A 26208-nucleotide genomic window follows, 5' to 3' on the forward strand; every position below is an offset into this window, starting at 1 on the left:
ACAGTCCTTAACCCTTAGGCGATCCTGGACGTACCCATAAGTCCAGGGCCGCCTCCCTGCGTTCAGAGCGGGGCCGCGCAGGGGCTGCGCTCTGAACCGCCGCGGGTGCCCCTCGTAGCCCGGGACCGCGGGTATTAGCAGGCACGGTCCGATTGCCGTGCCCGCTAATACAGTAATCGGATGCAGCTGTCAAAGTTGACAGCTGCAGCCGATTACCGAATGCAGCCGTTCCCTGGTGTCTAGTGGGGAGGATCACTCCTCCATTGTCCCAGAGGAGCAATCCACACATCTTACCCCTTCCGGGGTCAGCGCCGTAACGGCGCTGATCCCGGCTCGGCAATCGATTGCTTCCGGCTGCAGCAGCCGGAAGCAATCATTGTGCCGATCTCATGGATCTGTGCTGCATATCTATGCAGCACAGATCTCAATGAGAGATCAGTGCACTTATACTAGAAGTCCCGCATGGGGGCTTCTAGTATAAGTATAAAAGTACAAACAAAAGTGTTATTCTTAGTAAAAAGCCCCCTCCTCTAATAAAAGTATAAATCACCCGCCATAGACACCATTCTATGGGCCGGCGTATTCCGCGATCCGCTGAAAGAAGTGACATGACACTTTCAGCGTGTAGCGGAATACGCGCGGCCCATAGAATGGTGTCTATGAGACCGGCGGAAAAGCGCCCAGATGTGCGAGCAGACAGCTGACGGAATTCCACTGAAATTCCTCAGTCTGAAGCAGCCCTTATAAATAAAAATAAACAAATAAATAAATAAACAAACATGTTTGGTATCGCTGTGTGCGTAATCGCCCAGACTATTTATTTATCCCATTCCCAATCTCGCACGGTAAATAGCGTAAGCGCCAAAAAATCCCAAAGTGCAAAATTGCGCATTTTTGGTCACATCAAATCCAGAAAAATGGTAATAAAAAGCGATCAAAAAGTCGCATATGCGCAATCAAGGTACCAAAAGAAAGAACACATCATAACGCAAAAAATGACATAGACCAAAGGATAAAAGCGCTATAAGCCTGGGAATGGAGCGATTTTAGGGAACAAATTTATGTTAACAATGGTTTGAATTTTTTACAGGCCATCAGATACAATGAAAGTTATACATGTTACATATCATTGTAATCGTAACAACTTGAGGAACATATATAACAAGTCAGTTTTACCCCAGGGCGAACAACGTAAAAAACGAAAAAAAAAAACCCAAATAAAAGAAATGCGTTTTTTTTAAATTTCACCACACTTTGAATTTTTTTCTGGTTTCAGGCTGGGTTCACACTACGTATATTTGAGGCTGTATATTTGAGGCTGTATAGCAACCAAAACAAGGAGTGGATTGAAAACACAGAAAGGATCTGTTCACACAATGTTGAAATTGAGTGGATGGCTGCCATTTAATGGCAAATATTTGCTGTTATTTTAAAACAACGGCTGTTATATTGAAATAATGGCCGTTATTTACCATTATATGACGGCCATCCACTCAGTTTCAACATTGTGTGAACAGATCCTTTCTGTGTTTTCAATCCACTCCTGGTTTTGGTTGCTATGAGGACCTGACATGAGGACCAAATACTGCCTGAAATATACGTAGTGTGAACCCAGCATCACGGTGTACTTTATGAAAAATTTCGGCCTGTCATTGCAAAGCAAAATTAGTGGGTTTCTATGTGAAAAAATGCAAGTGCTATGGCCTTTTAAGCACAAAGAGGGAAAAACGAAAACGCAAAAATTGAAATTGGCCGGGTCCTCAAAGGGTTAAAGGGGTAGTGCGGCGGTAATCAATTTCTGCTAAATAACACATATTACAAAGTTGTATGTTAGTGAATGGCCCCCTTCCCCATGTTTCCCCCCACCCATGCCACCCCCGGAAGTGTAGTGCTCTATACTTACCTGATTTGTGTCGACCCCCGTCGACAACTGAAATTAACTGAACTGAAATTAACTTTGAGTTCAATGGAAGATCAACAGTTTTTTGGTCCACTGGGCCATAAAAGGATTTTTTTGGGTGGTCTTACAGCTCAAAAAATGGACTGGAATATTTTGTGTGTATACAGCCTTAAAGGGACATGAAACAGGAACTCTGTAGCTGGTATATTCCTTGAAAAGCTGAATTTTCTCATGCATTTGCCTAATGGGACAGTCAGTCACAGCGTGAAGATTAATGATTACCTATAAGGTGACCAGTGCGCTAAAGATAAATTATCCCTAACAAACAGATGCAGATGAAGTCCGTATCATTTATAGATCACTCAATGTATTGACAACAGGGATCTCAATTGAGATTTTAACATGGAGGTTGAAGGTTTATTAACATTGCTTTAATGCAAAGCGTGACATTGAAAATACAGATAAGTCCAGGCTACATAGAGAGGAAATGAGTGGTCCGGAGGGGGCAAATGGCCTTTTCAGCACATTATCATATACAGCATGGTATCATCTGTTTTATATCGAATGAGGACAGGACTGGCATGGTACCTAGGCAAGGTTGGGCCTACTGGAGGAGGCTGGATCCATATATACCTCCCAAGTTTTGGACGACCACGGAGGGACACATGTTTCATTGTACAGTATGAACCTTCCATTTTATTGATGCAACTCTATTCCCTAGGTCAAAAATAGGGAGCTTTAACCCTTTCCCGACCTATGATGCACACTTACGGCATTAGTCAGGTGAAGGAGTATGATGCAGGTTCAGGAGCTGGGCCCACATGATACTCGGCTAGTGCCAGCTGCCATCTTCAGACAGCACAAACAAGATGCTTGTCATGGGGGCTACGTTCACACTACGTAAGTTTCTTCATTTTGCCAGCTTTTTGTTCCGATCCAAAAGGTTCTGTGGGGTGTCCGGGGCTAGGCGAAGATTTCCAAGTAAAAGACCGCTGTGAGATCGCTACGAAGAGCGCTCGGGAAGTGTAAGTACGCTACGGGCGTAAGTTCGCGGTCCGTACGTATCCGGCCGCAACTTGCGTAAAGTCCCGGCCGGAGTTTCATACGTATATGTCAGGCCGCGAAAAATATGCGGCCGGACATATACATAGTGTGAACCTAGCCCAAAAGTGTAATTGTCATCAGAAAAAACTTCTGACATGGTAAAGCCATGTCAGAGGTATTTATCAGTCGGGGTCTGGGTACTAAGATCCCCCCTCGGATCGCTAAGACAAATGGACAGAAGCGCTTAGAAGCGCATGATATGCCCCTTCATCTCCGCTCTCAATGCTGGTAACTTCTGGTATTGCCAGAAGTTCCATAGGCTCCATTATAATTCCGTCAATTGCAACATTAGCCTTGAAAGCAGAGATGAAGAGGCAGAGCATGTGCTGCTAAGCGCTTCTATCCCTTTATTCTAGCGATCGGTGGTGGACTCAGCACCCAGACCCTGACCGATGCAAACCTCTGACAAATTGATATAACATCAGAAGTTTTTTCTACTGACAGGTACACTTTAATTGTTTAGTTGCTGCAATGAATAGCTGTGTAGGCCAAGCTCTGCCTGTGCGTCAGTCGGCAGGAGGGCGGGAATTTACACAACAGCCCAGGGCCACGCCTCTTTGACACTTTATTGGTTCCAGAAAATGCATTGTTTGGCAGACAAACACTTGCTAAGAGGATTTATAGGTCTCATCCATATCCTTTTCTTGGATTTATATGCATTGTTCAGATGATAGATTCGCTTTAACATCTATAGACAATATACAGTATTTTTGATGATTTCACAGCTCGGCTTTCATTTTACCAGGGCTTGTGAAGATTTGAAAGCTGAGCTGTAATTTGCTGTTATAGGCAACATTGAACATTCTTACCATAAGGCTGCTTAAAAAATCTCCCCTGAAGTCTTTTTTGGATCAAGGTTTCCTTCATGGTGAATCTGTCAGCACCCCGGGAACTACCTAAGGTGCTGACATTTTGCTGTAGCTGACAGTCCCCTTGTGAGCATGGTACCATTTAGTAATTTGTTTGTGGAGGGGATTATGCACAATCTCAGGTCTTCTGCTGTCATGAAGAGTCAAAGAGAAGTTGTGGCTCAGTGTGTGTGCTACACTCTAGAACACCTCACCACTCTTTCCTTCTCCCTCTTCTTCATGAATAATCAATGCTGCCCAGCCTCCTGCTCACTAAGCTGTCAGCCAGTGTCTCTGATTGCAGATCAGTCCTCTGTAGGGAGTTTATGTCTGAAAGAAACACTCAGAGTTGAATCTCCTAGCCCATATGTGTTGGAGCTGAGGTCTAGGGGTGAATCATCTGTGTAGAGAACAACAACATTTGTTTTTCCTTGGTTCGATTCCCCTAATGGAAATTAAATATAGTGATATATTTTTTTCTTTTTTCTCATTATTGTATCATTTTTACAAGTGCAAAGAGTTACCAATCAGGTACAAAATCGTTTTAAAATTCAGTTTTTTATACAATAATTAGAAAAAATAGCCATATTTCATCCTCCTGCTGTGACTATGCCAACTTACAGCATGTCGCCTCAAATAGTTAACTATTGGAGATCAAGTGCGGGAGGGTCTGCTTGTGACATGATTCCCCCCTCCAAGTCTCAGAGGAAGGATGCGGAGCACCACTGACAGTTAACACTGCCCCTGTTAGTGAGTATGGATTTTATTACATTTGCCGCTTTTTTTATATATGAGGAAAACAGTTTGCTCTCCAATTTTGTTACTTTTTGTGGTTAAAGTTTCACATTTCCCATATCAGAACTTGATGGAAAAACTAGTTGGATTTGTTCCGAGTCATTCAGCTCTGCTACATCCGTATAAGAACAATAAACATCTGTTTGTATGTATCTGTTGTTTGCGATTTAGGACGCTACATGTTGTTGGTGGACACATTTGCTTTATTTCTGCTGTTATATATATATATATTGGCTCAGAGACTTGGCTGAACGTTATTTGGGTGTCAATCCTCTTTGTATTAGGACAGATAACCAGGGGTCATCCAAATAATACAGGACAACTGGCTCCATCCTTGCTGTTTCATTGGCATATCATTGTAAAATCTCTAGAACCGTTTCCCTTCTGTACTCGAAATAAATTACACCCATGAAAGACAACCATAAACCAGCAAACATCTCTTATTTATAAGTAAAAAATGTTAATGCATTTTACTGACTTACAGAGGAAATCTGGGTTTTTGCTGACTTGGGATATTTTTATGTCTAGAGTTATATAATAAAATTGTATCTTTGTAAAATAAGTAATATACAGAGAACATATGGAAGCCAACGACCTCAAATCACTCTCTAATGCTACATGTTATGCTTCCAAGTGTGCTAGATATACAGCTATATAACCAATCCTATAACTGGCTCCAGTGTAAACAAATAGTCACAGCAGACACCCTTTTCCTAGAAGTCAGAGCAGACACCCCCATCCCTAGTAGTCACAGCAGACACCCCCTACCTTAGTAGTCACAGCAGACACCCCTTCCTTAGTAGTCACAGCAGACACCCCTTCCTTAGTAGTCACAGCAGACACCCCTTCCTTAGTAGTCACAGCAGCCCCCCCTTCCTTAGTAGTCACAGCAGACCCCCCTTCCTTAGTAGTCACAGCAGCCCCCCCTTCCTTAGTAGTCACAGCAGACACCCCTTCCTTAGTAGTCACAGCAGACACCCTTTCCTAGTAGGCACCGCAGACCCCCCTTCCTTAGTAGTCACAGCAGACCCCCCCTTCCTTAGTAGTCACAGCAGACACCCCTTCCTTAGTAGTCACAGCAGCACCCCCTTCCCTAGTAGTCACAGCAGACCCCCCTTCCCCAGTAGTCACAGCAAACACCCCTTCCTTAGTAGTCACAGCAGACACCCCTTTCCTAGAAGTCACAGCAGACACCCCCATGCCTAGTAGTCACAGAAAACACCCCTTCCTTAGTAGTCACAGCAGACACCCCTTCCTTAGTAGTCACAGCAGACACCCCTTCCCTAGTAGTCACAGCAGCCCCCCCTTCCTTAGTAGTCACAGCAGACACCCCTTCCCAAGTAGTCACACCAGACAACCTTCCCTAGTAGGCACCGCAGACCCCCCTTCCTTAGTAGTCATAGCAGACACCCCTTCCCTAGTAGGCACCGCAGACCCCCCTTCCTTAGTAGTCACAGCAGACCCCCCTTCCTTAGTAGTCACAGCAGCCCCCCCTTCCTTAGTAGTCACAGCAGACACCCCTTCCTTAGTAGTCACAGCAGACACCCCTTCCTTAGTAGTCACAGCAGACACCCCTTCCTTAGTAGTCACAGCAGACACCCCTTCCTTAGTAGTCACAGCAGACACCCCTTCCTTAGTAGTCACAGCAGACACCCTTTCCTAGTAGGCACCGCAGACCCCCCTTCCTTAGTAGTCACAGCAGACCCCCCCTTCCTTAGTAGTCACAGCAGACACCCCTTCCTTAGTAGTCACAGCAGCACCCCCTTCCCTAGTAGTCACAGCAGACCCCCCTTCCCCAGTAGTCACAGCAAACACCCCTTCCTTAGTAGTCACAGCAGACACCCCTTTCCTAGAAGTCACAGCAGACACCCCCATGCCTAGTAGTCACAGAAAACACCCCTTCCTTAGTAGTCACAGCAGACACCCCTTCCTTAGTAGTCACAGCAGACACCCCTTCCCTAGTAGTCACAGCAGCCCCCCCTTCCTTAGTAGTCACAGCAGACACCCCTTCCCAAGTAGTCACACCAGACAACCTTCCCTAGTAGGCACCGCAGACCCCCCTTCCTTAGTAGTCATAGCAGACACCCCTTCCCTAGTAGGCACCGCAGACCCCCCTTCCTTAGTAGTCACAGCAGACACCCCTTCCCTAGTAGTTACCGCAGACCCCCCTTACTTAGTAGTCACCACAGACCCCCCTTCCCAAGTAGTCACAGCAGACACCCTTCCCTAGTAGTCACAGCAGACACCCCCTTCCTAAGTAGTCACAGCAGACACCCCCTTCCCTAGTAGTCACAGCAGACCCCCCTTCCTTAGTAGTCACAGCAGACACCCCCTTCCCTAGTAGTCACAGCAGACCACCCTTCCTTAATAGTCACAGCAGACACCCCCCTTCCTTAGTAGTCATAGCAGACACCCCTTCCCAAGTAATCACAGCAGACACCCCCTTCCCAATTAGTCACAGCAGACACCCCCTTTCCTATAAGTCACAGCAGACACCCCCTTTCCTAGTAGTCACAGCAGACACCCCTTCCCTTAGTAGTCACAACAGACACCCCTTCCCCTTTTCCTTCACTTTCTCAGTTAAACTCAGACACCCTTTCCTATTAGTCACAGCAGACACCCCTCCCTTAGTAGTCACAGCAGACACCCCTTCCCCTTCTCCTTCACTTTCTCAGTTAAACTTTTTTTTAATCATTTAAATTTTTTTAACTCATTTTTTTAGTCCCCAGAGGGAACCTGTATGGGCAATCACTTGATTGCTCATACTGATCAGTGTAATACTATACAGTAGTTCAGTGCAGTCAGTGATCTGCTAGTGCCATCTGCCCATGTTAGACTGTAGAGGCAAAGTAGGGATGGCAGTCACAGAGGCCTAGTATGGGCCCTAGGCTGACAGTGGTCTGGCTCCCTGTGTTCACATCAGATTAAATAGCAGGAGGATTTCTACAATACATATTATATATGTAAATAGGAGAAAAGTCCAGCACTCACCAGATGATGTCTTCAAAAGTTTATTGCGTGGAAACCATAGCAGGGAGGGAAAAGGTGGATCAGTGGAGGTGCAGGCGCATCACCTGGAATAGTTATTTCGGGACATATTATATAAATTTACATACACAATACATCACTTAATTTTCTGCAGTATATATATATATATATATATATATATATATATATATATATATATATACTGTATATATATTGCATACATTTATATATGATTAATTTCTATAGAGCAAATTGCTTGATGAAGTTGACTCAGCCTTCAGTTTGCCTGTGTCCGGACTTTTACGGCCTCTAATATTATGCGTCCGGACTAATCTATTTTCTCCTGGATGTTGATTTAAATGAGCAATTGGCTGTTATTGCTGACAAACAAAACCGTTCAATCCAACAGCAAAAGACAAGATGAACATTAAATTAATCATCATGTACTCATGGCTGAAAAGCCTCCTAATTTCACATTTTTCACCCCCAGGAAATCAATTATTGTTATGTTTATTGATATTAAATCTGTCACTATTTCTCTATTTCCCCTGAGAGTAAGAGAAAAGTATTTTCATACTGTTCAGGGAAAATAGACGCTATAAATTCCTTTTACCTTCAGCAAATAAAGTTACATTTTTTTTACTTCTTATAATTATTATAAATTTTTGCTCCTATTCTCCTTTAGATCTCTTTATTTTTTAAGGTGTTTCCCAGTTGGGTGAATTTCATATACCTTATTTGGAAATTCTAGGAGTCCATTTTTCAGGGTCCCCATCTCTTAGGATCAGGGTCAGGGTCCTCATCTGTGTGAGGCAAGAGCAGATACCAAGAATGACTTTGGAGGATCCTGTATCAAACAGAGAGACTGTTAGGAATGTGACTTTGCGCTCCTCGGTCCATGGCGGGCAGCCGAGGAGGCGCTGAGATTTTTGTTTACACTGAATGTTGTCTGAATTGTGTCTTACTTTCCAGCCACACCTGCCTTGCCTGTCAGATTTCTGGCGGTGCAGGGGTTACTGCACTGCTAGGTCTGTTCAGCTGAACTTGGTGATGGAATCAGGGCTGCTCCAATCAGCTGCTGGACCTAGGCTCTGATTCTGGATAAAAAGCAGTCAGTTGCTCACTTCCCTGGTGGCTATTAGTTGTTACTAGTCCCAGCTCCCCTGCTCCTTTCCCAGCGTTCCCCTGTCTTAATACCCTTACTATTGCTCTGCCAGTTTTCTGACCTTTTGCCTGACCTCCGACTATCCACTCTCTTTCTGATTTTGTACTGTGTTGTCCGTTTGGTTTGACTTGGCTAGCTGTCTATCCTCCATTTTGTTTGTTTGTCTGATTATGTTCTGTGTGTTCACCTACTCAGCGTAGGGACCGACTCCGTGGTTGTCCCCGGCCATTTAGGGCCGTGAGTGGCAAGTAGGCAGAGACATTGGTTGGGGAAAGTTCAGGGCTCACTGTCTTGTCCGTGTCTCCCCAGCCTTCCAGAGCCCTTTTTTTTTATATATAGGCATGGTGTAATACTTCATTTTCCCTGGGGAGGTGCTGCTGGGAAATCAAAGACTTAGCCAGGTCTCCCCACAAATTATAGCTTGTAGATTATTTCAGTTTTTCAAATTTCAGTTTTTGTTTTAACTTTTTTGTTTTTGAACTTTTTTGTGTTGTTTCTGAATTCTTTTTGCTTGAACTTTCTTTATGTTTGAACTTTGAGCACCCAGTGATCTCTGTGAAAGCAGCTGAATTAGCATACTGTAATATTCTGGCCCATGCGTTACCCAGATAAAGAACCAAATAGAAAGCAATGCACCCATTCCTATAATTGCGTTAGGGACAAGATACTTGGCTGGTCTCAGGTATTTAACTCTCTCGATAACTTATAGGAAATGTTGCCAAAGCACACTAGGAATGGTTTGGCGACAAGGTTGAAACTGGACAAAGTAGAGCACTAAGCCAAGGATTCTAGAGTGAAGTAAACAGGCCAGTGGGTCAAGTATTAGAGATCAAGGTGGATGAGAATGCCATAAGAAGAGATCTTAACTGTACTGTACATATAACTGGAACATCAATTTTGTGAAAGCAAAACCTAAAGAATAATGGTAGAACTACATTTTTTTTAATTCCTCCATAAAAATCTATGACATTTTTTATATAGCATATGTACTACCAAATTATCTTTTTAAAAAACACACTTTGTCTTAAAGAAAAAAAACCTCATATGGTTACATTTATGGAAAAAGTAAAGGTTTTTTTTTGGGGCACAAATGATTGACAGACAGTGTTAAGGACTAGGCCAATTGCTGAATGACAGGGGGCAGACAATGAGTTGTTCAAGGGGTGGCATGGTGAGATCCACACGCTGAAAAGTTGATTAATGATTAAAGGCCTATACTGCCAGAGATTGCCATGCACAGTACCAGAGGGTTCTGCCTGGCAGCTATAAGGTATTGGGCCAGGTCACACCCCCTCAGGGAGAGGATTGGTTCAATATTCCTGTATTATATTATTAATTTTTAGTTTTAAAATCTAAATCTTATCAGTGTTTGGATTTTTTTTTTTTAACTTTTATGTGTCATTTTTTTTTTTACACTTTTGACGCAATCAGGGCCACATTTTGACATTTCTAAACATCTGACTATACCAAAGTACCTGTCAAGTCGCATTAAGCTGAGGCACGGTCTAATTTGATTGTACACTTTAAATCTGGTAGAATTTATCAAGTATTCCCAATAAGAAATTCAAGCCTGGGACTGGCATTGAAATTATGGAATTTTTCGGCTCCACACCCTTAGCAATGATGAAAGGGGGACAAAGGGAGCTTATCAGGGTGCCAGCCAATATGACACTCAGTCCACGTCTCTACCAGACATTGCTGATTACACCTGCAACTGACCCTCGAGAAATCACTAATACGAGTCAGGCTACAAGAACTTACAGAAACATAGACTTGGAGCAGCCAAATCACATCTGGAAGCTCTGATCATAAAAACTGGATGGAAACCAATAAATCTTTCTGTTGTCTACTGTACTCTGGCTCCTTATTGTCCAAATAATCTTAGAAATGACATGAAAGTTAATGTGTTGCTGAACACATGTATTCTGTTATCTAAAAAACATAGTTCAGTCCTCCGTAAATGGACCAAGCGCATTATGGTTCTTCACTATTTCAATCCCTTGTAGCCGGTGAGGGTAGTGCAACCTGGATTTTACAGTACCTCCCATGGCTGCTACTTTTCCATAGACCACTGTCCACATACTGGCTGCTAGTTTTCCATAGACTACTGTCCCCATACTTGTGGCTTAGGAGCTGCCTGTCACTATTGTGTGGCTCTCCCACTCTTGGCAACTGTAAAACGTTTTGTGCACTAGTCAAAATATATAAAAGGTTGCAGGCTATTACTTTAGGCTCCTTGGCAACTGTAGAGGTTTGCTCTATATCCTTGATGCTATGACTTTTACTTTTGTTATGACTATTAACTTTTGTTCCTGGCTTGTTGTGGCCAGGCCTGCCATCATAAATATCAGAACGCATATTGGCCAAGAAAAGAGTTGAAGATTGGTTGGTTTCTTTGTCGCAATACTCTTAGTGTGGACAGACCATTGGCCAGACCTTGTAAAAGGCCCATGTATTCTCTACTATGTCTAGCAACCTCCTGTACCCTATTGTATAAATTTGTTAAAGACAGTAGTGGTGTCCCACTGTTAAGTGTCCTAGGCACCTGTCATAAAGTTCTCACTCCAGGTTGAGTGGTTATGAAGGTAGTATTCTGTAGTTTAACCACTAGGTGTCAGTGTTAATTCTAAGTCTTGTTATTTCATGCACAGCTGAAGTTAGCAATGGGTTAATGTTATTGTTATACCATGTGTTCTGTGCCAGCCTATAGGAGATGCTTTTTCTTCTTCTGCCTATCCTTGCTCTACACACACACACACACACACACACACCACACGCACACACACACACACACACACACACACACACACACACACACACACACACACACACACACACACTCCTGTGTAGAAGGAAGTTAGTTCAGTGCAGTTCAGTCTGGTCTAGTCTGAGACATGTGTGGTCAGACGCAACTAGAGACACTTAGTTCTTTCTGTACTTATACTATACTAACTATGCTGCGCTAAACTCTACTAAGGGAGAAGAGTCTAGCAACATCCTGGTCCTGGTATCCTGATACAAAAGAGGAACTAGCCTGGATAGGACAAAGCTACCAGATGGTCTACGTATCCTATCTCACAGTGTAGGTAACTGAGACGCCCTGGAACTTAGCTTAACCCAGGTAACCACGGCTGCCCCAGGATTACCCTAGGAGGATGAGTCACTTGACACTGTAGGGCAGAAGGTGGTCAGACTATAGTCTATACATGGGTACAAGTAAACGTATCACTCTAAAGTATTCTCACAAGTTCCGGCAGAGTACATTGCTACATTGGGTTGGGACTCCCTTGACAAACTCCTCTCCTCTATGCTACCTCTCCTCTACTCTACTTCTTCAAGCATCTCCTCAGCACAGTTCAAGCACTACGATCCATGTAAAGAGACTGTACAGTAAAACTGTTATATTTTTATATTACTGGGACTCATCCTTTCCTCCGCACCAGCACCTCAGGTCCAATAGAAACTTGAAACATGTTGTACTCCCGTACTGTGCCAAGGTATGCTGACCATTGTTAATCCCCAGAGTACCTTGTCTTCCCAAGGCACTGGGGAACCCCTTCTAAATCAAATTAATGTTCTTTTATTGGGCCCAATGGACCAGTGGACAGCATTGCGTTGTATGAAAAAATGTGAGGGGGCTCCAACTCCTGGGGTGGTTTCCAGTTTAGATATAAAAGGGGTCTCTCCTTTCAAGATACCCCTCTCTTGGCCAGAGTGGAGAGCTGATACAAATAATGTATCTCACTCTGGAGGACCTGCCTGTTTCCCATTCATGTGAGTTTCTGTGCAATACTTCATTTCCCCTGTGGAGCCACTGCAAGAAAACTGAACATTTAAGACCCTGTTACACAGGATGATGTGGAGAGCGAGCAAGTGCCGACCTGTCAGGAGGAGTAAGGTGGAGCGGTTAAGGGCTGGAGGGGCCGCGGGGGGCTGCCCAGGTGATCGTCAAGGAGAAACCGGCGGTCTGCTGCCGCTAAGCTCCTATTACAGGGAGCGACGACAGCAGATTGTTAACAGGCTGATCGTTGGCGTTTTAGCCTGTTGAAAGACAACAATCAGCTGACATTGTGCATGTCGGCTGATCGTTGTCTTCTACTACACAAAGTGATTATCTCCCGTAACAGTCGGTATCAGCCGAATAGGGCCTTTACTGTAGGGTTTTCCCACAGATTAAAGTAATCACTTGGGGTCACTAACTGTCAAGGAACCCTTGTAAATAGTAGGGATTATCCAAATCAGATAGCTCTCTTTAGCCTAAGGATTGGTGGGGGTCTCGGCATTTATATCCCTACTCATCAGCAATTCTTATTCTTTTATTATGGGAAACCCTTTTTAATACTATTTTAAAAATATAGATTATATTTATCATGGTAACAAATCATATTCCAGAACTGTGTGTATCCCTTTCCAATCATTTACATATGCATCTCTGCAGCATTACACTTATAGAGAAAAAAAAATCCTTCATTTTTGTCCGCAAGAGACTAATAAGAATTCTAGAGAATGTTTTAATACATTTCCCCATGAATACTTGGAAGTCTTTATTGAATTTTAATCCATCATTTCAAAGGAATCCATTCACCATGGGGAGGAAGATTTTAAACATGGCCATACTTAGTCAATACATCTTAAATTCCTAATTTATTGCTTGATAAACATGTCAGGGTCGTTGTCAGCGCGAGTACATTGCTGCTGATGTGGAATATTTTATCATTAATGAAAAACAAATGGAAGCGCTACGGAGCAATACTAACCTCCTAGGCCTACGGACACTGCAACAAATATTAGAATAATCACCAAAAAATGGGGCAAAGAAAAAGTTAAGCAGTTGCCCAAAGCAAAAAGATTAAAGCAATCTGATCAGTTAAAGGGGTTATCCAAGACAAACGTGGACTCTTTCTTCCAAAAACAGCGCCACACTGTTTGGGTTGGGTATTGCAGCTCAGTGGCTTTGACGTGAATGGAGCGGAATTTTAATGCCGCACACAATCTGAGGACAGAGTTGGCACTGTTTTTGCAAGAAGCCTCTCTTTTTTGAGAGACTGGAAGAAGTAGAAGCCATGGTCATCGCAGGCATAATATACAAAACCAACCCTATAATGGATCCAAAACTGTGGTTCATGTGCCTTGTACAAAGAAGAGTGTGACTGGCATGGCTTAAGGATATATAATCACTTGAATATAACAATCATTCTTGTCAGATTATTGCCTCCCTTTACTGCCAGAGGTTTTGTAGAGGATGATTTGCGATAAAAACATGTTGCCTTGTGCTTACCATTGCCACAGAAAGAGGAGCAGACAGGAAATAAGCAGAGCAGGTGATGCAAACTAACTGATTGTGGAACAATCTGCAGTGAAATTATGTTTTCCAACGGCTGTGGACTGGGAAGTGGCAGGAGTGCTTGGGGAGGAGAGTAGGCAGGGTGGGAGGACTGTAATTAAGATCTGAAGTAAAGCAATACATTTTGGGAATTGTAATGCTGAGCAACTGCTCAAAAAGGGGATACAACCAATGGGTACAGAAACAAATTAGAATTTTGAATTTATGGAAGTTTTAGAACTGGGGCAGACCGGTAAGCAAAGCTATATGCTACTGCAGCATGTTTTTATTTTTTACCTGATGTCAGAGTAACACTTTAAGGATGACATTTTTGTCTTATTTTTCCTCTTTGTACTCCATCAATTCACAAAGTTCAAAGTTATATCTGACATGCAGTAGGTGTATGAGGCTTTTTTCTTTGTAGCAGGTAGGTTGTGTTTTATGTAGGTGCAATCTTTAGTACATATACATTAGTCTTTCATTTATATTTATTGCTAAAAAGCAGCAGGACTTACAGGCTTTCTCTATGAGTTGGTGGGGGAAGCAGGACTCACAGGCTTTCTCTATGAGTGGTCAGAGAAGCAGGACTCACAGGCTTTCTTTATGAGTGGTTTGGGAGGCAGGACTCACATGCTTTCTCTACGAGTGGTTGGGGAGGCAGGACTCACAGGCTTTCTCTAAGAGTGGTTGGGGAGGCAGGACTTACAGGCTTTCTCTATGAGTGGTTGGGGAGGCAGGACTCACAGGCTTTCTCTATGAGTGGTTGGGGAGGCAGGACTCACAGGCTTTCTCTATGAGTGGTTGGGGAGGCAGAACTCACAGGCTTTCTCTATGAGTGGTTGGGGAGGCAGGACTCACAGGCTTTCTCTATGAGTGTCGGGGGAGGCAGGACTCACAGGCTTTCTCTACGAGTGGCTGGGGAGGCAGGACTAACAGGCTTTCTCTATGATTGGTTGGGGAGGCAGGACTCACAGGCTTTCTCTATGAGTGGTTGGGGAGGCAGGACTCACAGGCTTTCTCTATGAGTGGTTGGGGAGGCAGGACTCACAGGCTTTCTCTATGATTGGTCAGAGAAGCAGGACTCACAGGCTTTCTCTATGAGTGGTTGGGGAGGCAGGACTCACAGGCTTTATCTAAGAGTGGTTGGGGAGGCAGGACTCACAGGCTTTCTCTATGAGTGGTTGGGGAGGCAGGACTCACAGGCTTTCTCTATGAGTGGTTGGGGAGGCAGGACTCACAGGCTTTCTCTATGAGTGGTTGGGGAGGCAGGACTCACAGGCTTTCTCTACGAGTGGTTGGGGAGGCAGGACTCACAGGCTTTCTCTATAAGTGGTTGGGGAGGCAGGACTCACAGGCTTTCTCTATGATTGGTCAGAGAAGCAGGACTCACAGGCTTTCTCTATGAGTGGTTGGGGAGGCAGGACTCAGAGGCTTTCTCTATGAGTGGTTTGGGAGGCAGGATTCACAGGCTTTCTCTATGATTGGTCAGAGAAGCAGGACTCACAGGCTTTCTCTATGAGTGGTTGGGGAGGCAGGACTCACAGGCTTTCTCTAAGAGTGGTTGGGGAGGCAGGACTCACAGGCTTTCTCTATGAGTGGTCAGAGAAGCAGGACTCAGAGACTTTCTCTATGAGTGCTGAAGGAGGCAGGACTCACAGGCAGGAAACAAAGGGTAGGTCATCTCCTGCTAAATTAAAGGGGGCGCAATGTATGCTTAAGTAAAAATCCCCCCACCTGACCTTACCCATGGCAGCATCCCTTCCCCACTGTGCTCTGAAGCTGAAGGCTCCAGCCCTGCAGCGTCTCCTCCTCTCTTCTGCTTGGCTCCAGAGCTGAAGAAAAGCTTCTGACCAATGTGACATGATGTCTGGAGCCAATCAGGAGAGGGGAGAAGTGCAGAGACAACCCCTGCCCCCCCCTTCCAACAGAGACAGATGAGGAGTCTGATCCTCTGCTGATCCCCTGCTGTCACTCTCCACTGCTACTGCTTTGTGGGTGATGTATGTATCTCTGTGTGTGTGTGTGTGCTAATAGAGTGTGTGTGTGTGTGTGTGTGTGTGTGTGTGTGTGTGTGTGCGTTAGTGGAATGTGTGCTAATGGAGTATGTGTGTGTGTGTTAGTGCTCATGTGTGGCTGAGATAATACTACAGCTCCAAGCATGCTCCTGTGTGGCTGTTGTAGAACTACAACTCCCAGCATGCTTCTGTGTGGCTATGGTAGAACAACCACCTCCAGCATGCTCCTGTGTGACAGAGGTAGAACTACAGCTCCCAGCATGCTCCTGTGGTAATACTACAGCTCTCAGCATGCTCATGTGTGGCTGTGGTAATACTACAGCTCCCAGCATGCTCCTGTGTGGCTGTGGTAGAACTACAGCTCCTTGCATGATCCTGTGTGGCTGTGGTAGCCCTTCAGCTGCCATCATGCTCCTGTGTGGTTTTGGTAGAACAACAACTCCCAGCATGCACCTATGTGGCTGAGGTAGAACTTCTGCACCTGTGTGGCTGATGTAGAACAACAACTCTCAGCATGCACATGTGTGACTGTGGTAGAACTACAAATCCCAGCATGCACATGTTTGGCTGAGGTAGAACTACAACTCCCAGCAGGATCCTGTGTGGCTGTGATAGAACAACCACTCTCAGCATGCTCCTGTATGTCTGTGGTTAATCTACAACTCCCAGCATGATCCAGTGTGGCTGTGATAGAACTACAACTCCGTCATCCTAAGCCACCCCCAATGCTCCTCCCCCAGATCAGAGACAGATGAAAAGTATGATCCTCCACTCCACTTCCTCCTCATGGGCAGAGACAGTGCGATAATCCAGCGGCATTAGCTCCCCACAGACCAGATATAGCAGCAGCATATAGTCTGGCACTCCACCGCTCTGAGGGAAAGTGAACTGGCCCCCTGTATAAAAAGTTTGGGGACCCTTCCTTTACATTATGTGGGGGCAGCCAGGAGGCTATACTGTCTGTGGGGGCTATACACTGGGGGGCAGGGGGCGCCATTTGCCCTTCTCTGCCTAGGGCACCAAAACTCCTTGAGTGCTGGGGGAGGCAGGTCTCACAGGCTTTCTCTATGAGTGCTGGGGGAAGCAGGTGTCACAGGCTTTCTCTATGAGTGCTGGGGGAGGCAGGTCTCACAGGCTTTTTCTATGAGTGCTGGGGGAGGCAGGACTCACAGGCTTTCTCTATGAGTGGTTTGGGAGGCAGGACTCAGAGGCCTTCTCTATGAGTGGTTGGGGAGGCAGGTCTCACAGGCTTTCTCTATGAGTGCTGGGGGAGGCAGGTCTCACAGGCTTTCTCTATGAGTGCTGGGGAGGCAGGACTCACACGCTTTCTCTATAAGTGGTGGGGGAGCAGGACTCACAGGCTTTCTCTATGAGTGCTGGGGGAGGCAGGTCTCACAGGCTTTTTCTATGAGTACTGGGGGAGGCAGGTGTCACAGGCTTTCTCTATGAGTGCTGGGGGAGGCAGGTCTCACAGGCTTTTTCTATGAGTGCTGGGGGAGGCAGGTCTCACAGGCTTTCTCTATGAGTGGTTGGGGAGGCAGGTCTCACAGGCTTTCTCTATGAGTGCTGCTGGGGGAAGCAGGTGTCACAGGCTTTCTCTATGAGTGCTGGGGGAGGCAGGTCTCACAGGCTTTTTCTATGAGTGCTGGGGGAGGCAGGTCTCACAGGCTTTCTCTATGAGTGGTTTGGGAGGCAGGACTCACAGGCTTTCTCTATGAGTGCTGGGGGAGGCAGGACTTACAGGCTTTCTCTATGAGTGGTTTGGGAGGCAGGACTCACAGGCTTTCTCTACGAGTGCTGAGAGAGGCAGGACTCACAGGCTCTCTCTATGAGTGGTTGGGGAGGCAGGTCTCAGATGCTTTTTCTATGAGTACTGGGGGAGGCAGGACTCACAGGCTTTCTCTATGAGTGGTTTGGGAGGCAGGACTCACAGGCTTTCTCTATGAGTGCTGGGGGAGGCAGGTCTCACAGGCTTTTTCTATGAGTGCTGGGGGAGGCAGGACTCACAGGCTTTCTCTATGAGTGGTAGGGGAGGCAGGTCTCACAGGCTTTCTCTATGAGTGGTTTGGGAGGCAGGACTCACAGGATTTCTCTATGAGTGCTGGGAGAGGCAGGACTCACAGGCTTTCTCTATGAGTGGTTGGGGAGGCAGGTCTCAGAGGCTTTTTCTATGAGTGGTTTGGGAGGCAGGACTCACAGGCTTTCTCTATGAGTGCTGGGGGAGGCAGGTCTCACAGGCTTTCTTTATGAGTGCTGGGGGAGGCAGGTCTCACAGGCTTTTTCTATGAGTACTGGGGGAGGCAGGACTTACAGGCTCTTCCTATGGGTCCTAGCATCAGTTCAACAGTGTTTTGCATAAAACACAATATAAGCTGAAAGAAATCTCCATCTCTCTGAGCTCAGCATCTCTTCTATCCTCTTCTATCCTCAGATAGGAAACCTAACAAACTAAACCAATCTTCCTCTTCACATTAGTAAATGAGGAGATCCGGAATTTTTGGAAACGTCTATATTACCCTTTCCCCTTGAGATAATTGAAAGACAGCAATAAATTTATAGTACAATTTTCTAAATGAACAAGGGCTTCTAGCGGCAATATGATCTTCATATCCAAGCGGCATGACATGGTGAAATTTATAATACAAATAGGATTTCTGTGGTATTAAGTATACAGCCAAACATAACAGCACAGTATATCTTCATTAACAAGAAACATTTCTATTGATTTCATTCTCCAATGTTTCATATTACACATAACAAATATGTATGGTCACCAAAATGAATTATTGCAACTCAATTTGGAACAAATGGATGAGGTTATTGTATTAACTCTAAGATGGCTCTCTCCCTGGGTGTCAAAACATTTTTTTATTTAATGGAATAACAAGGAAAGTTAATCAGAACGGCCTGACCTCTGTGGAAATAAGGGTCAGATTTTTTTTTTAAATCCACTTGAATAAATGCAAGAAAATTCTCATATTATGTAAAGACTTTGACAGAAGACATTACAGGGCGGGGGTGTTAATGTGCCTTCTGGAGTGGGATCCGAGGAGTTCTCTGACTCAAATATTAATAATTTTACCAACCCCTGTCAATCAACATCAATGGGGGATGTTAAAGGAAGTAAACGTGAGCCAAAAATGAGAATTCGGATGGGTTGGTAACATGGTTAAAGGGGTTATCCCGAGATTCTAATTAATGACCTTTTCCCCCTCAGTGAACATACTTGACCTCAACTCCATCCACTCTCCATAGGACTAGACTGATGATTATATTAACTATATGACCTTCAAACATGTGCATTTAACAAAGTACCTGCTTTCTTGTGATTGGACCCCAATGAACTTATATCATATATATTTATGTAATCTTGGTGTTCCCTTTATAATCACCGGTTGCACTGCTGTAATCTGGGCTCCTCTGTCCTCAGCTATTGCTATAGGGGGATGGCCAGCAATACGATCCATCATTGAAGGCTGTCAGGGCATGATGAGAGTTGGAGTTTGGTAATAGACGTCACTGCCTTATGCAAAATGTGGAAAATTTCGACCATGTGTAATTGTAACTATATGAGAATTGCTGCTGTGGAGAAGGCAAATGCTCCAGCAATCAATGCTAATTCATCTAGCAGCCATTATATTCACCAATGTTAAACCATTATCACATTGAGGATATTTACTCCGATGAGCATTGTAATCAGATTTACTGCGCATCGGTCAGTGATACCTAAAGTGCAGGCCTCCCCGGACGCATGGAAGTGTGGTCTGCACGCAGAGCGTTCTCCCCGGTAACTCCGGCCCGGGCCATTGATTTTGGTAAGATTGTGGTCATGCTTCTGATCCTCAAACAGACCAAATCATGTTATCTATCTATCTGAGAAAGAGCATAATCTGCCTGTCAATAAAACCACAAGAGAAAACCTGAGGGAGGTTCCATGTGTGCAGTTCACCAGTTTCTGGTGCAGGATCATTATGTTTATGGACTTTATCAAAAAAGGAGTATTCTGAGTTACAGTACTTAACTCCTATTCACAGTATGGGGGTTAAGTGTCAGAGTGCATGGTGGGATCTGATTGCTGGGACCCCCTATGATATTGAGAATTGGAATGCACACTGTTCTTTGGAATGAAGCGGGAAGTCAAATAAGCGACTCACCACCCCATTCCAAAGTGCTCCCCATTCTAGAGATTTTGAAAGTTCTGATCGCTCAATGGAGTGTATAGAATGGAGGGATAGAGTGCACATAATGGAGATCTTACAATGGAGTATATAGAATGGAAGACCTTACAATAGAGAACACACAATGGGGGACATTTATAAAGTCCAGCGTTTTTTTTATGCCGGTTTTACATATGTCCCCGCAGCTTCGGAGCTCAGGAGATTTATGTAGAGGTCCATTGCCCTTACATAAATCCCGAGTGCACGGAGCCCGTCAGTGTGAAAATTTTGAAACCAACGCCAGCTCAAAGCTAGGGTAGGTTTCAGTATCATGCCGTCATTTAATGGCACAAATTTGCTGTTATTTTAAAACAACGGCCGTTGTATTGAAATAATGGCAGTTATTTACCGTTATATGGTGGCCATCCACTCAATTTCAACATTGTGTGAACAGAGCCTTTCTGTGTTTTCAATCCACTCCTGGTTGTGGTTGCTATGAGGACCTGACATGAGGACCAAATACTGCCTGAAATATACTGTGTGTGAACCCAGCCTAAGGGTGAAACACACAGAAAACTTCTGTAAGGGTTGGATGCCGCATTTTAGCCACATGTATTTTCACCCTAATGATGTTACAGCAAATTAGAGTGCTAACAAGAGAGAACACAAGTGCACACAATGATAGATACAACAATGAGTTAAAATAGGTCATGAGAATGAAAACATCTATTTTCCTAGGAGCCTACTATTTCTTAACACTGCAATTAATTAGTTCAAATTACCCTAGCGAGCAAATAGTATACACCTATCAAGCAAGCTAAGCCCAAAATATTAAGACATGATAACAATGTATAGGAAAGTATAACAAAACTTTATTTGATCTACCACAAAAATTATTAAAAACAAGACCTGGGAGGTGGAAGACCCCACTACTGGGACACAAAAGTGTAAAGTGCATGTGCAAATAATGAATAAGCACAGTAGTGGATTATAATAGGGGCATTTTGGGCGGCAGCCCGGGGCCCTGAGCTCCTGGGGGGCCCATGACCACCCAAAAAGACTTATACTTTCAATGGTGTACTGTCTCCTGGCTACACTTCTGCCATGATTTGCAAAAAATCACAGTTTTTTTATGGCAATTTTGCACAAATCAGGACATCATGACATTATCTATCCTGTACTATGAACGCCAGGCTAGTGCTTCCATAGTTACAGTGGGGTGGGAGGGCCCAGGCTTGGTGAACAGCCCGGGGCCTATGGTAAAGTTAATCTGCCCCTGAATAAGCATTCTGTAAACTCATCAGCATAAATGCATGAAATAACAATTAAGTGCAAGTGCCACACCTCAAATGCTACAGTACGCTGGACAGAGTATATGCAAAATGCAATCCAGTAAGCCACATGCAAAAAAATAATCACTTATACATGATATAATGAGTTCCAGTCCGCTGGCCTCCCACCTCACTCCAACACAGTTTTGCTTGCGCTTCCTCAGGGAGGCTCAGGGGACAATTTATATGCACCATACATGCCACGATTGGCTGCAGATAACAACACACCTGGGCTGCATGATTATAGGGAGCAATGTCCTCCATGTTGCCGTGAACCCACGGTGCGACGAGCGCAACTGGAAGAGACGTCAGGCGCACTGCGCCGTTAGCCAGTCGCAGTGTGTCCCGGGACCCCGCCAATCCCGGACATGCGCACATCATCACTCAGTCCGGTCGCCATCTTGAATGTGGTAATGCGAATGCCCACAATGGAGAGCATACAATGCAGGGTGGTCAAAATGTAAGGCTGGGGGACACATAATGAAATGATCACAATGGAGTCCTCACAGTGCTCTCTGTAGAATGCTGACAGTGGAGTGTAAATAATTCAATGTTTAGAATTAGCTGCACATAAGCCGCAATAGGGAGCAGAGTCTAATGGGACGCTAGTCTTCACCAGTGCCCAGCGCAAGGCGGGATGGACTTGCTATGGAGGGTGACCCCCAGGTCACTACCCCTGGCTTGGCTTGCTAGCGGCGGCGAGCAAGGTGCAGCTGGTGACAGGTAGGCGGGCAGGAACACAGCAGGACTCACGGCTGGAACCACAGGCAGCAGGAACTAAGGGCAGCAGGAACCACGGCAGGAATCACAGGTGAGCTGGGCCACACTTTAGGAAGCATGCAGAGGCTCCAACAGGGAATGTCAGCACAGGAGTAGCATTTATAGGGTAGGGTGATTGGTGCACTAATCAATTAAGGACGCACTGTCCCTTTAAATCTGTGACAGCCAGAGCGCCTGCCCTAAGAAACGGGGATGCACGTGCCGACTGGGACAGCAAGGAGCCGGAGCGTGGAGGGGAGTGCGGGGCAGCCCTTGGGGCTAAAGAGGAAGTGGCGCCGGGCCCAGGCACGTTGGTACCAGCGAAAGAAAATAGAGGACAAGGAAAGTGGATTCGGCAGCGCCTGGAGCACGGGAATGCCGCTGCGGACGTGACACTTGGGGGAGGTTTTATCAAACATGGTGTTAAGTAAAACTGGCTCATTTGCCCCTAGCAACCAATCAGATTCTACCTTTCATTCCTCACAGACTCTTTGGAAAATGAAAGGTGGAATCTGATTGGTTGCTAGGGGCAACTGAGCCAATTCTACTTTACACCATGTTTGATAAATCTACCCCATAGTCTTTGAGCAAAGCAAAAAGGCCCAGTATCAACAACTGCTCCATTCTAATGCAGGAAATGGGACAGTAAGAAGTGATCAGTGGGGGTCCCGGTGGTCAGACTCGTACTAATCTAGCTGTCACCATCTATGCAGTAGATAGGTGACAACCTGGAATACCCTGTCACTTTCAAAATGTTGCAAAACATACAAAGAATTCCCATAAATATATTCTGTATACATGTTGGAGATATATGATGGAGTTTAATGGGTTTTACAATGTCAACTGTGTGCAAACACAATGGCAACATTGCAGCTAATGTTCTTGTGATGCGCTCCATGAAGTAAATGTTATTGACTCGCGAGGAAAGTGATCCCCACTGCTCAATGTAAAATACGTTTCCGTTTCACTTATGTTGGTCATCCTGTCCTCGCAGACTCACATTATAATTGATAAAGCCGAAATCTAAAATATATTTACATCTGATATTCCCAGTTGCCTTTTACGATATGTATTCCTTTACCTTCCAGAGCACGTCTAATGTACGGGATTGGTCTGTCCAATAACATTGCCATCAATGTAAATGCTAGAGACTAATGGAAGTGAAGATGTATTTCACCTCTGAATCTTCACAAGTGCTTCCATGTTGCTGAAGTCGTAGCCGAAGAACCCTGGAAAGTCAATTATCATAGAAAGAAGGAAATGCAAACAGTTTTCTATATGATACCTATCTAAACTATCTTATGTTTAGATGCTCTTAAAACTTGTAAGACCACTTTGTGGTCCCAGAGGGTGCACAGATATTGCAGATGGGAAGAACACTTGTGGGTTTGCTTATTGGTTATGGTTATGGATACTAATGAACGAAAACCAGAACACCCAGACTGCAGCCCTAGTCCTGGATTCTCTTCTCTTATATACTAAAACTGGTTGGCTCCCATTGAATTCCTGAAGAAGTGCTTGCTCACTTTGGTGCTGCAATGCCCACTGTGGGGTGCAGGCTTCTGAAGAAGTATAGCTGGGGCTGCACCTTGGTTTGTAGGCCCAGCTTGAAGCCCTAAAGGGTCCTAGGTTAGTCTTGGGTATGCCCTACTTTTTCCACACTCGTTGTCTATGGATATAGTTCTCTTTTTCTTATTGCTCTTTCTAGAACACAGGTGTCAAACTCAGGCCCTCTAGCTGTTACAAAACTACAATTCCTAGCATGCATGGACAGCCAAAACTAAGGCTTTAGCTGTGCAAACATGATGGCAATTGGAGTTTTGCAACAACTGGAGGGCCTGAGTTTGACGCCCCTGGTCTAGAACTAGGGTCACCAGGATGTGATAGAATCCTCCAAAGGAACAGCTTGGTTTAGCTTGGGTTTAAGCCTTGTTAGGAAGTCCTCTTCGAAGACAGCACACATCCTCAAGACCTGGGAGGCTGATCTGGAATGGTAGAGGGGTTGTGCTTGTCAACATTCAGAGGCAGCAACCCTGTTCATAGCTAGTCATGCTGTCTGCTGACAAGTTGATCGAGCCAAGGCAATCCAAAGGCATGTTCACCGCAAATATTTGACAAGGGATCATCTCATAAGCTGCTTGTCCCCTTTCCACTTCTTTCAATTTTTGTGACTTCAATGGTACAATCTACAATGCCAGGTCCATCGGTTACCCTGCGTATGGAGCTGCATCTGGTGGGAAGTGAAGAGGGTGCAGCTCTTGCCTGAGCCAGCTCTAATTGGCAGGTGAGCCAAGAATGAGACATTAATGACTTAAGCACAGGCCAATCCTGGTGAACCCGTTTAAATGAAAATGAACCTGTCCCTTAAAAATGCAAAACAAAAAACACTTACTTATTTTCTGTTAAACTGTTGAAAATATTAATAAAAAACTTGAAAACAAACAAACTTTGGAGTCTTAATTTTTTTTTTTTTTTTTTAGCAGAAATCAATAGTACAAGCGATTTTAAGAAACTGTGTTTTTCTTAGGCAAAAAGCCTCTTTCTGTACTCAAAAAGCTGTTTTCCAGCTTCCCCCCTACCACCCACTTCTTATCTGCCCATTATCAGGTAAAGTCATCTTCATTGCAGAGGAGCAAAGTGAAGACGGGTTTGCTGAGTCCATTATAACCTATGGATTGGTCAAGGGGGATAAATGAGCAGGGAGAAGCAGCCCAGCAGTTTGAAGACTGTCCGGGCATATAAAACAGTGGATGCTTGGTGAGAGAAGATTGCAGAATGTTGTGTTTTGCAAAGCGGCCTTTTCTCCTCTCTGGGCTCACTCAACCCCCTCTACCCCTCCCCTCTCCATAGAGTGTAATTGACACAGAAATCCTGCTTCTACTGAAGGGGGGGGGGGGGGGGTAGGAAAAGAGCTTTTTGAGAAGGAAACCTTTTTGCTTAATAAAACCTATTACAGAGTTTCGTAAAATCTCTTGTACTATTGATATTTATTGATTTCTGAAAATTACATTTAAATGACAGTTGCTCTTTAAGGGCCAGTTCACAATGAGTAAACACGGCGCAATTCCCGGAATTTCCAGAATCCCGCCGTGCTCAGTGTCCTGCTTTGAGCGAATGGGAGAGCGCGCGCTCGTCCTTTTCCTCTCCTCTCCGCTCAAAGAATGAACATGTTCATTCTTTGAGTGGAGAAAGGCGGCAGCGGACAGGTGCACGCTCTCCCATTCACTCAAAGCAGCACACTGAGCATGGCGGGATTCCGCAGCGGAGAGCTCCGCCACGGAATTGCGCCGTGTTTATTCAGTGTGAACCGGCCCTAAACAATAAATCTGTTTTAGCATGCTCTAGAGCTCCTCCTATAGACAGCTGTAAGTTTTTAGTATGCTCTAGAGCTCCTCCTAGAGACAGCTGTAAGTCATTATATTTTTTCATATAACCCTATGGCGGTCGAGAGGGAAATGGAACATTTGAAGCTTTGCATATAAAAAACAAACAAACTCTGATTAGTATAAAGAAAGATTTATGATAAAAAGAATCTTTACAAAATGTGAAAGTTATTTAGATTTAATAAATGAGGTATTTTCTTATAAAAGCCCTGCTTATCCTCCCTAAACACTGTATGTGCTTGATGCGAGGGACCGTTCCATCAGGCACAATACCCGCCAACTCTTGACTATCACAATTTTTCCATCATTTAATAGAAAACCATTAAATCCAGTGATATTCTGAATTACACTTTGCTCCCCCTGGAGAGTATCTTAGTTCACAATGATTGATATATTTTCTCAATTACATTGTGGCTTAGATTCTCCTCAAGGTCATCCCA

At 44.7% G+C, this 26208-nt stretch overlaps 1 long non-coding RNA gene across 1 annotated transcript in view; it reads left to right on the top strand.

Annotated features, from left to right (window-relative positions):
• The window catches only part of LOC138768003 (uncharacterized), an 82824-nt gene extending 58725 nt beyond the window's left edge, over window positions 1-24099 (top strand). Inside the window, exon 3 of the long non-coding RNA XR_011358904.1 lies at window positions 23474-24099. This is a non-coding gene — a long non-coding RNA (uncharacterized lncRNA). The remainder of the gene's footprint in view (window positions 1-23473) is intronic.
• The last annotated feature ends 2109 nt before the right edge of the window (window positions 24100-26208 follow it).

The sequence above is a fragment of the Dendropsophus ebraccatus genome, chromosome 11, assembly GCF_027789765.1.
Source record: "Dendropsophus ebraccatus isolate aDenEbr1 chromosome 11, aDenEbr1.pat, whole genome shotgun sequence".
NCBI lineage: Eukaryota > Metazoa > Chordata > Amphibia > Anura > Hylidae > Dendropsophus > Dendropsophus ebraccatus.